Below are 11896 nucleotides of genomic sequence, written 5' to 3' on the forward strand. Positions count from 1 at the left end.
TGTGCGCCACCCTGCGGAGGACGCTCATTTTGGCCACCTGTATCTGGGATCTTGCCCTTTCGGTCATAACCCAAAGCTCATGACCATAGGGGCCATGTGGGGCTGTCTTGGCTGACACGCCTCTGCAACGTCGCATGGCGGTTGGGGACAGTGCCTCTGGACTGGCAGACCAGGGTGGTGGTCCCTCTTTTCAAGAAGGGGGACCGGAGGGTGTGTTCTAACTATAGGGGATCACACTCCTCAGCCTCTCCGGTAAAGTCTATGCAAGGGTACTGGAGAAGAGAATTTGACCGATAGTTGAACCTTGAATTCAGGAGAAACAATGCGGTTTTCATCCTGGCCGCGGAACAATAGACCAGCTCTATACCCTCGTCAGGGTGGTCTTAGCCTCGGACCACCATAGTCCCTCTCCATGGCCTCACCGAACTCTTCCCAGACCCGAGTTTTTGTCTCCATAACCACCTGGGCTGCAGTCCGCTTGGCCTGTCAGCTGCCTCAGGTGTCCCACGAGCCAACCAGGCTTGAAAGGACTCCTTCTTCAGCTTGACAGCATCCCTTACTTCTGGTGTCCGCCACCAGGTTCAAGGATTGCCACCGGAGACCTTTTTAATTTGTTCATATTTTTATATTGACTTATACAATTGTGTGTTATGTAAGTAATATGTCTGTCTTTTAAGCTGAGAGCTGCTGGAAAAAATTTCATTGTGCTATGCATAATGACAATAAAGATTCTTGACTAACCACAGTGAATCCATCACAAATTAATGTTTTAATTCTCTGATTCTGATTCTGGTGCTGCACTCTCTGTCTCTCTCTTTCACTCAGACCTGTTTATACAGGAGGTGTGGCGACTGTAAGATTTGAGTCTTATAAATTCTAATTACTTTATCAGTTTTAGTTACTTCTCATATCTTTAGTTCCCTTTAGTACTCTTCATAACTTTAGTTCCCTTTAGTTACCTTTCATAACTTTATTTTCCTTGTTTATACATATTACAGCTGTATTGATGATTGTCCAGAACTACTGAGCTTTGCTTATTTTTAATACATTTATTTTCCTTGCTTATATATCTTACAATTGTAATGAAGCAGAATCTGCTTACTTTTTGTAACTTCTGTTGTCTGTGGACAAATCCATTCCTAATCAGAAGCCCTGGATGACCAAAGAGGTCTGGGGCCTGCTGAGAGACAAAAACCCTGCGTTCATTGCCTGGGGCCTGTTGCACAAAAGTAGAATTAAGACATCCAGGATAAATGACTGAGCTGAGCTCAATGAATCCAAAACACATGCATCCAGGCTTAATTGGTTGCACAAAGACCAAGCCAGGATGAGCAGACACGGATTCATCAAGCCAGGTGTAACCAATCCTGGATATGTGCGTGTTCGCGGCTCACTCAAATAGACCCCACCACCAATCACAGATTCACTGATTCACCATGGCAACTAGAGTGGTGTACTTTTCCCCGTTGGAGGCACAGATCCTCATGGAGGCATACGAGGAGGTCAAAGAAATAATTAAGAAGAAAGGCAACACCGCCACAGTGATCAAACAAAGAGAAAAAGCGTGGCAAATTGTTGCAGACCGCCTGAATGCGTAAGTAGTGCACAATTACAAACTCACCACTCTGCTGAAACATAATTACAATTTAAATAGTTAATTCGCAGTTGTACTCTGATTATGAAACAGTTGAATTTTTAATTGAAATGGACTGCAGATATGAGTGAAATTGTGTACAGTAATTCCATCATACTGTATAAGGCTTTGATAAATTATCAAAGCCTTGCTTTATTACTACGCTCACTAGTACGGTTTAATCTTAGCTGTTGTACTCTGCTTCTTATGTAGTCCACCGATTTTTCAGTGTGTTCTGCTTTTATTAATGTAAAGCTGCTTTGAAACAATGAAACAATTGTGAAAAGCGCTATATAAATGAAATAAAATTTAATTGAATAAATAGATGAGCTAATAATAATAATAATAATAAGCCGGGATATCTTGGTGATCCTGGCGCAATTTATCCGTGATCCGGTTGCACTAAAGCTGTGATGACGACAGTGGTCGGCTGCTGAGGGACCAATATGTGTTGAATTATTTTAGTTAGTATATGTGCTTTCAATTTTGGCTAAATATGTCCTGCGGTGGCAGAGGAATTTGGGTTTTTTTGTGTTCAATATATATATATTATTGATTTGGCCTCTTATGTTTGTGCTGTATCCATTCATTTGTCTGTTCAGTTGATTTGTATGGATTTGTCCTGCATTTATTTCAGTGTGCAGACATGCGGGGTGTGTTATATACAGACCTTTTGAATGTGTATTTATCCTTTTGTTGTATAATATGCTTTGATTCTGTGCTTTCCATCTTGTAGAGTCACTGTGTGACTTCAGTTTCGAAAGGAGCTGATGGTTTACCTGCTTTGTTTTATCCTTATTCAATAAAGGAACATAATGTTACACTTTGTGTTTTTATATTTATATGGAATGTGTATTTTATATGACAGAGTATTAAGGCCACACTAAGGAAGAAGGAAAAAGTCATACATTTATGAGGCTGGTTCTTTTTTCCCTAAAATATGCATATTCTTTTTACAGTCCTGATACATATGACAATGTGATGCTGATGTGCCAAAAGATTAAGTATGTCCTTGATTGTGGAACCATACTGAAGAACACTTCCACGAAATGCCCCACAGCTGTCATTTTAACAACTGTCCTCCTCTAAAACAACGGGTTACAATATTATTAAAGACTTCATTATCGAAGTCTGTGAATTTTCTTTTTTTTCCCTCTGTGGCCCTAATATTCTATCATTTTATATATAGCCTTATAGTCTATGGGAAACTGTAAATTATCTAATGATAGCAACATCATCTAAGTCATCATTTATCCAAAATGATTGAAATTAATGATCACAAACGTTTAAACAATGACAGTGGGTCTAATTATATGTGATAACAATGTATAGTGTGCAGTGAAATAACTATTGGTTTCCGTTTGTGGTGACTGCTGACTGACATAAGGGATGAGATAAAATAAATCCTGGAACTTAGCCTGGTCTGGAGCAGGCTAGCTCCACAGAATAAATCTCCATGGTAATTTATACCATAACATCCTACCACCATCTAATCCAGCTTTAGTGCAACCAGATCAGGGATAAATTGAGCCAGGATCACCAAGATATCCCGGCTTAATCCCTTATCCTAGTTTTGTGCAATAGGCCCCTGGTGATAGAGCACAGTATAGTGTTGCCAGAGCCAACCCAAAGAGAGGCATCAGAAAGGCCAAGGCAGCATATAAAAGGACGATTGAGAACGTTTTTGACATCACCAGCTACAAGTTCAGAAACACCATGGCTACTGAGGGTGATGCAGCACTAGCTGAGTGATTTAACTACTTCTTTGCCTGTTTCAAGGTGAAGTCATGGGATGCGGCCACAGCACACCCACCAGCCCACAGCAGTCGCATCTTCACCGTGGCAGAGCGGAATGTGAGGGGCACACTGAGGGTGGTTAACCCAAGGAAAGCTGCGGGATCCGACGGCATCTTGGGATGTGTGCTGAAGGACTGAGTAGACCAAGGTCAAAGTCAAGGTCAAAGTGTTTATTTGTCATATGCACAGTTAGGAAACGTGTTTCCCTGTACAATGAAATTCTTACTTTGCCGTCCAAATGAATGCCAAAAAATACAAATGAAATATAAAGTTGATAAATAAGTAACACAAAATCTAAGCCAAGTCTCAAAACGGTTTTATTAAGGGGTGGCAACTTTTCTACAATGTCCGTATGCTTTTAAATGTGATTTGTTCCCAAAATTATTCCGCAATCCCCAAAGTAGTTATTTCTATTGATGCTGAAAAGGCATTTGACCGTGTCGAGTGGAATTATCTGTTTACTTCCTTACACAAATTCGGATTTGGAGATATATTCATCTCCTGGATTAAACTTCTTTATACACCTCCTCAGGCTAGCATTCATACTAATGGCACTTACTCTAGTTATTTTGCATTGTCACGAGGCACCAGACAGGGATGTCCTCTTACTCCTTTGCTTTTTGCCCTAGCCGTTGAACCACTGTCGATTGCCTTAAAATCACTTTCTACATTTCATGGAGTTCTTAGATCTGATGTTGAACTTAAATTGTCACTTTATGCAGATGACCTGCTTTTTTACGTATCCGATCCCATAACCAGCCTCAAACCAATATTATCTTTATTTAAAAACTTTGGCTCTTTTTCGGGCTATAAAGTGAAGAGTGTATGTTATCCCATAAATCATCCTGCTTTGTCATTTAAACAATCTGATATTCCTTTTAAATTCAGTATTTCAGGGTTTAGATATTTAGGAATTAATGTGACCCGTACCCTATCCTCTCTTTATGAAGCAAATTTTTCGCTGTTGATGAGTCAAGTTAAGGCAGACCTACAGAGGTGGAATTCCTTACCTTTGTCATTGATGGGTAGAATTAACGCAGTAAATATGTCTTTGCTGCCCAGGTTTCTGTTTTTGTTTTGTAGTGGTTAAAAATAAACAAGGTTCCAGAGGGAATATGTAATAGAACAGTATGTAGTTTATATATAGATATTATTTGTTCTAGTTGTGTAAGGGTGAGCTAAGTGGTTATGGGTTCATTAAGTTCATGTGAGCTGAACAATAAGGTTATATAAGTTGGTCAAGATGTTTCCTGTTTTTGAAGTACATCTCAGGGTGTTGTCTCCCGAAACTGGAGACAGGAAGCTAAGTTCAGATATTGACGTAACCGCCTAAGGAAAGCTGCGGATAAAAGAGTGAGCCTGAAGGGTTATAGAGAGAGAGAGAGAGAGAATGCTACTGGGACAGTAAACCGTGTGCTTTTTGGGGACCCGGCCGGGGAGAGATTGATGGTACCTCATGACAACAACTGACTGGACTGACTGGTGCTTTTGACAATCTTCTTATTTAATACTTTATCTATCACATTGCAGGAGGAGTGACTCTGGTCTCCGTTCTCTGTTCCCTATCAGATTGTCTGTTTCACTGCTACTCTGTTCAGAATAATTGTAATATTAAATGGTCATTTAAAATGGGATGATTTGTCTGAATTAATTTAGTCGTCATCACAATCTAGCCACAACAGTTTCAATGCATCCCACTGTTCTTACTCAAAAAGTTTTTCAAATCAACTAATCAGTTTGTTACCACCTTCTTGTGGGGAGGAAAGTCCCATAAGGTGAGGTATTTGCTTCTGAAAAAATTAAAATTTAATGGTGGTCTTGCTTTGCCTAATTTGCAATTGTATTACTGGTCAGCGCATATTCACAAATTCATATATTGGTGTCAATCTCCAGGTTTATTGTTGTGCAAACTAGAGGATCAATCACTCACATCATCCTCCTTGACAGCCTTACTTTTCTCCTCTCTACCACTTAATCTCTCTAACTTCATGAGAAACCCGGTGGTACTTTCCAGCCTTAAAATTTGGTTTCAGTTTAGGTGCCAGTTCTGTAATCACCATATTCTGTAATCTTATTCTGTTTGCACTTTGACACATTTCTATTGTACAGGAGTTTTATAGTTGCTTACAGACCGTGGTTTTACATTTGTGTAATTTTAATTTTTCCTTTTTATTAGTTTGTGTCTTAACATGTTCTGCTTTTATTTTTATATGTTTTGTTGTGAAGCAACCTTGGGTGTTGTAAATATACTGCTCAAAAAAATAAAGGGAACACAACATAAGACATCTTAGATCTGATGTGTTCCTTTTATTTTTTTGAGCCGTGTATATAAACAAATTATTATTATTATTATTTGTGGTGCTTTAATTTGATGTTTTTAATGTTAAGCACTTTGTAACCAATTAGAACAGTGCTCTATAAATTTTATTATTATTAAACTTCTGCCTATTTGTTTTTTTAGATTTTCTTGATAAAAAAAACTCTTAATTTGGAGAAAATTTGATGTTCCTTACTAACAATTTGCTGCTAATTATTTTCATAAAACGATTATGTTGTCATAATTTATTAGTTTCAATATCTTTAAATTACAAATGATTTGATCAGGAACTAATTGTGTTATTTGTGCTGTACAGGTTTTTATCCTGATTTAATTACATTACCTCAAGATATAAAACTAATGAAAATTTGATTGTGAGAAATGATATGTGTAACATTATCATTTTATGTGTCTTTCTCTTAAAGTGGAATCATTCTGTTGTCCCTTGATGGGGGACACAAAGTTCCCCATCTTCAGGAACTCTGCTCAGCCTGTGAGGACCTAGAGGCTGACCTTCTGTAAAAAAAAAAAAAAAAGTCTATATGTTATTTGTACGAGCAGGTTAATATAACCCACAGTAACACTACATATTTAGGTGACTGTAGTAATAGTGATATAAGCAAAGGAGGAAGTTAGGACATGTAGTTTATACATCCACACAATCCATGTTATTAGGAGGCTACTGTGGATGGATGCCCCAAAAACACAGAAGTTCCCCACAAGAGACTGTGGCAGTTGTTTTAAACCAAACCATGATCTTCTCCTAGACCTAACCAAGTTTCTTTTGTTTCTTAACCTAATAAATATGTGATGGTTGCATGATGACTATGTGTTTATGACTACTTCCATGGTGGTGAAGGTCTGAAATATTTGCCTGTGAGAAGGTCATTTGCAGTGTATCATTATTACCATGACAACAAAAATCAGGTAAATGTGCCAGTGGCAGGGCCATAATGGCACATACAGTATTTATATAACGTTCATGGATTGTATACTATGGACAAGGAATCTATATTGTCATTTAGGTTGGAGTAGGTGTTAGAAAATGATTGTGTAATGTCTTCAAATGGCTCTTGTCAAGTCTGAAAAAACAACATTAGTAATGTCATCCAGCTAATCTCATTTTAAGCTTGGATGCTGAACATTAATCAGAACACCTATGTTACAAAATGGGGCCACAACATTTTAAAGTCAGTGATAGGGAGTGTGGGAAAGAGGTGAAGAGGCGAGTGCAGGCAGGTTGGAGTGGGTGGAGAAAGGTGTCAGGAGTGTTGTGTGACAGAAGAGTGGCAGCAAGAATCAAAGGAAAAGGTGTACAAGACAGTAGTGAGACCAGCTATGCTGTATGGGTTAGAGACTGTAGCAGTGAGGAAAAGACAAGAGGCAGAGATGGAGGTAGCAGAGATGAGGATGTTGAGGTTCTCTTTAGGAGTGACCAGGATGGACAGGATTAGGAATGAGCACATCAGAGGGACAGCTCAGGTCAGCTGTTTTGGGGACAAGGTCAGAGAGGCCAGATTGAGATGGTTTGGACATGTGCAGAGGAGGGATAGTGGTTATATTGGTAGAAGGATGTTGGAGATGGAGCTGCCAGGCAAGAGGTCAAGAGGAAGGCCAAAGAGGAGATATATGGATGTGCTAAAAGAGGACACGAAGTTAATTGGTGTGAGAGTAGAGGATGCCGAGGATAGAGTTAGGTGGAAACAGATGATTCGCTGTGACGACTGTGAGGCGTGTTGTTTTATTTTGAAAAGAGAAGACTAATAAAAGGATATTTCACTGTGTGAAATTTATTATGCATTAACGTATCAAAATTAGCATGTGCACATGGATCTTCACTGTTTAGGATAAACAGAAAAGACTGTCCTCAACTTGTCGGTATACAATATTTGTATGAAAAGGTGCTACTATCTGATTGGTCCAAAACTGTTGGGGAGAAGCTGTGGTTTAGACTTAACTCTCCCACCATTGGTCCCTCAGTACTTGTCCGACCAGCTATAGTAGTTTAAGGCAGAAAAAATGGTGGGCCAACAGCATTTACTTTGAACAAATGCAAAACCAGGAAATTATACTATTTTACACTATGATATAGAGTGCTAGTCCACATTGTCAACAGTTTAATTCAGGTGATAATCTGCCAAATGTTTACTGTCAAGGCTTTTTTCAAAGGACAGATTCAAGCTGTAGAAGACAATCCACTTTGTCCATGGTGACTGTAGATGTAACTGTAACAAAAAAGATTTACATGACCACTGTTATAGCCCTACAGTACAATCAACACCCACCGTCCCCTGCAAGCTCCTCGCTGAGAAGTTTTTTTGGCTTGTTAACAATGCCATGCAAAATTAGTTCCAGGCCGAGAAGCGTCACATTACACATGGCTGCGGGAGTCTTTGTCTGGACCTGTTTCTGACAATGCCATCTCTGGAACTGACAGTGAGTGCATCAACCAGTAAGCAGCACTGCAGCAGGGGGACAGTCAATGAAATGAAGCTGCACTAAGTAGGGGTGTGTATATTTCCCTCTCAAATGGTTCAATGCGAACCTCGATACATGGTCCATGATTCAATACAAAATTTGTAACGATGCGATACAGTACAATTCAGAGCACTTTTGATTTGATTCAGCAGATTTTCAGTTTTAATTTAGCTATTATTTGAAATACTATACATATATTAAAGTATCTGTTTAGGGTATAAAATTAAAAAGAGTTGGTGTTTCCTCATATCAGTTTTGTATTTCAAGGAGCAAAAGGCAAACAGATAAAACATGATATCTACTCTTTTTCACCAGTAGGTAAACAGTAAACCTCCAGCTGCTGTTTCACCTTGTATTACCCACAATTCCAAAGAAGACATTCTGAAGAGATGATTTATTGTGAGGAACTCAGAATATTCATAATAAATTAACTAACTTTCATTCCAGGCATTTAGAAGAAGGAAAGAACCTTGTCCAGTCCCCAGAACTAAGCTGACTGTCTGCTTTGTTTCAGCTAAAGACAGCTTCATGCAAATCACTCCCCCAATGCATAGACCAGGCTCTGCTTTGTGTTTCAGAGACACTTTATTTGTAAGACCCTATCACACCATCCTCTGCAAACAAGCCAGATGTGGACATCAAAAGGGCCAAGCCATGTCTCCATGACTACATGGGACAGACTTCCCCATTTCCTTGTGACTGTTACTACACTAGAATACACATCCGGGACTTCACACCTTGACCTTAGACAATAAGTTGAAGCTTGTTAAAACCAACTCAAGACAGTCGGTCCTCTTATCTGATTCATTTCCAGGGGAAGGCAGATACTAAAACCATCTAATGTCCCCATTTCTACACTGGAATGCAGAGACCACCATAAAGTGTGACTCAATATTCACTCTCTATTTTTGACAGTAAAAAATGTTCTTAGATAAAGTGAAATTGTGTTAACCAAAGGTTGTGTAAAATATTGTATCTACAAAAAAGTTAGAAATGTTTTAGTCAAGCTGATTAATGATTACTGAACTTTATATGAAATTTTTCCATGAGGATTGATTTAAATTTGCCTATTGTATTTAAGATGTCTGAAACTCAATCATCACAAAAGATGACTTTCTGGTTAACCTCAACCGGCTCCAAACACTAGTTTAGAAAATGTAAAAGTTTTTGATTTTCATTTTATGATTGTGTGCTTTACAAAATTCTTGCTTATATTCTTTAAAAAAATATATTTTTTTTATTTTATGTTTGTGTGTTTAACAAAATTCTTGCTTATGCTCTTTTATTCTCAAATATGAGCCAATGTGGAGGTGTGAACCTTTTTCAGTGTGTGCCTAAAAGAACAAATCAGGAGGTCATTATCATGACACCAGAGTCCCAACCAGTCAGAGGACTCCAACTGGTAGACTCCTGATCAATCAGGGGAAGCCAGGTGCCTGAGCTTGGCACATGACTACCGGAGTACTGCCAGTCCTTGCTCTCAGAACAGATGACAGAATCAACAGAACAAAAGAAGCAGGAGAATGGAGAAAGTCTGAGCCTTTGAAGTGTGTCTCTCATCTGCGTTTTCATGTTTTGTCTGAAAGTCATTTTTTATAAACACACACATCACCATAAGTTTTTTTTTTTTTAATTTAGCAACTTTTAAAAAAATATTTCTATATTAACTTGCAAGGAACTTGTCTTGCCAAAATTTTAATCATTTCAGCCAAAGTTTTTGCAACAAAGAAAGTTTTTGTAGCAAAGTCAAAAGCAAGTTTTAATTAAGCCAAATCCTTTGTTAAGGTCCAAAAATGCCATTAGAACAATCCTGTGACCATCAGTTTAATTCAGAGATGGTTTATCTTCAAGACATTGCCAAACGCCAGAAACACAGAAGGACCCTGGTGAACCAAGCATCCTGAATGAACCCTTGGCCACTGAGAAGGAGCAGCCCTGGAGAGCGAGCCCAGTCAAATCCGGCAATGACAGACTTATCCCGAGTCTCCAGCTCACAACCATCTTGGAACTCCAGACCCAGCTCAACTCTGGCCTAAAAAGGTTTCGAATCCATCCATCCTTGCCATGTGAGCCCCGCTAACAAATAAGTGCACCCTGGCAACCTGATGTCCCATGAAAACCGTAGTTAATACTCGATTAAATTCTCTAACCTACTGAAAGTGATTTTCTCTCCAAATTTGTGACTAAACCCCAGAATTTAGACCTAAAATCTATCTTAATAGTAGACTATTTTTTCCCTCATCATTCCACCACTGCAAGAAACCAGTAATTCTACCAGCCATCCACTGATGTCTGGTTACAAATGTACCATTGCATTGCATTTTTCATCCAGATCATTTTCCCTGACTGCATATTGTAAATTAATTTAATTGGCTTCATTATCTCTGGTGTCTCTAATTTTCAGTAAATAGGTCACTGAACTGAAGAATTCCTGGCTTTCAGATCAAGACTGAATTAATAAATTCATCAATAGAGTGTAGTCCACTATAAAAGTCTTAGTGCCCTACTCTAATGAGGTATTAAATATTAAATTAATACTCATAAGGTTTAGTCATTTCCACTACATCCTTATCACACAGAGCTGGAATACATTGTTCACTTAAATCCTGCTGACATGTTATGGTGTGCCTCAGCTTCAGAATTTGTCCAGAATTTGTCATTTGTCCAACTCCTACATTTTCAACAGGCATGAATCTGTACAAATGAAATAACTTCTAGCCTCAGATACTGACTTCAGTCCAACCGGGTGTAATTATCAACTGATGTGCTCTGAAAGTAGCTGCTAACAAAACTAGCACTGCTACTTGCCTCAGGTTGACTGCCCTCGCAGCAAACTGTCCTGTTTCCATTGGTTCAACAATGCGTCTCCTTCAAAATGTTTCTACTTGTTGGTGGTATTTCTGGTATAGGCTACTCGACACAAGCACTGCATGTTCTGCACTATGAGGTAGCTGCTAATACTAGCATTGTTTGCTAAAAAATGTACAGTGTTTTTCCTGGATCTGCATCGTTTCCACACAAGAGGCACATGTTAGAGCGGAACACAGTGAGAAATAACAGAAAACTTGTCAAAGGTCACTTTATGAGCTTCCATATCAATTTTAAACAGTTTTCAAAACTCATTTGGTTCGAATCTGAGGTTTTTAACTTATGCAGCCATAAATATGTCTCTTGTATTGATTTTCCTGTTCATTTCGGTTTATCTTTGCACCCCTAGCACTACAGAGTTGTTGGTATTTTGGTGAAAAATGTGTCTGACACTATGTGGACAAAGCTGTTTCTAGAGATAAGATACTCTACTGCCACTTTGGTGATTTTGTAAACAAGGGCATAATTAAAATATGCTTATAATTGTTTTATGTAAAGACCGTCTAGCTGATGGATGCATTTAAACTGAGATTTTAAAGAAAAGGTCAATGTAGTTACAGCACATGCTGTATGTTGGTAAATAAGCCTGCACTGATCTACAGTTGATTGTGAGTGATTGCTACAATATTGTGTTGGGTTCTGGCTGCATCTGAAGGAAGGATACATACACCATTACAGATAACCATTTACTGTGTCACACTGGCTCAGCTGTTTCAGAGCACAGGGAGCAGTAATGTGATTGGCTGGGAGTGTATTTAATAATCACCACAGTCTTTGGTCTGTTATAGGAAAAGAAAGGGAAA

The 11896-nt window shown here is 38.7% G+C and overlaps 1 protein-coding gene across 1 annotated transcript in view; it reads right to left on the bottom strand.

The window, feature by feature from the left end:
• Positions 1–11896, bottom strand: part of LOC109967270 (NT-3 growth factor receptor-like) — a 410435-nt gene that overhangs the window by 142352 nt on the left and 256187 nt on the right. The window lies entirely within an intron of this gene.

This window comes from Monopterus albus, unplaced genomic scaffold, assembly GCF_001952655.1.
Source record: "Monopterus albus unplaced genomic scaffold, M_albus_1.0 scaffold127.1, whole genome shotgun sequence".
Lineage (NCBI taxonomy): Eukaryota > Metazoa > Chordata > Actinopteri > Synbranchiformes > Synbranchidae > Monopterus > Monopterus albus.